We start from the raw sequence: 881 nt of genomic DNA on the forward strand, positions 1-881 counted from the left end.
GGGAGGAAAAGTTGGATATTGACCTGCTGTGATGCTTGTTGTGGTCACATCACCCTTAATTAACACAAGCCTTTGTTAGCGAACGAAGACGTTTTAGTTTCTAATCTTATACCTGAGATGCCACATGTGTCCGCATGGGCAAACTAGTGAACTATTGGATATTAGCTCTACCTCCTCATAAGTTGAAGAAAGGGACTCGTGTTTATGTGCACTTATATTTCTTTCTCCCCCCAATTTGGCGTGCTGTGATATCCCAGTGTCATTGTATCTTTCCAATTATATTACGAGCATGTCTTTAATTATCCAGAGATGACTAAAAGCTCCTTTTCTCTTGAAATCCTCTGCTTCGTTTTTGCGCACAGACGTGCCACGTGTATTATAGTTTTCTATAATCTATTTCTTTTCATGGTAAATGACCTGACAGCAAAATACACAGTAGGATAGAAGAGCAAATAATCAACACTATTGACTTGTTACTGACTTGCAGTTTATGCTAAAGTGGTTGGTGTAGTACATGAGTGTGTTATCTTTCTTTCTTTCTTTCTTTCTTTTTTTTGTCTAGTGAGCGTGTGTGAGATGACTGCGTGATTGGTTGACCCTCTGCCGCCTCTTGCATGAAGTCATTGAATGGTCTGTACATTCTCAATCATGATAAACAGTAGAATATGATTAGTATCTGCCACAGGCCAGTAATTGAACCTGCAAGAGGATGCAAAGCTTCTCTTTGTGTCGTGATACTTGCATATCAGAACTCGATTTATTTTGCACAGAACAGATGTCTTTTCCTGGAAAGTTTGACAGGGAGCAGTGCATTTTTGAAATGTCATTACTTTTGGCCTTTGCAGTCATAACGTTAAACATATTGTGATTAAAATAATATT

Source organism: Toxotes jaculatrix, chromosome 7 (assembly GCF_017976425.1).
Source record: "Toxotes jaculatrix isolate fToxJac2 chromosome 7, fToxJac2.pri, whole genome shotgun sequence".
Classification (NCBI taxonomy): domain Eukaryota; kingdom Metazoa; phylum Chordata; class Actinopteri; family Toxotidae; genus Toxotes; species Toxotes jaculatrix.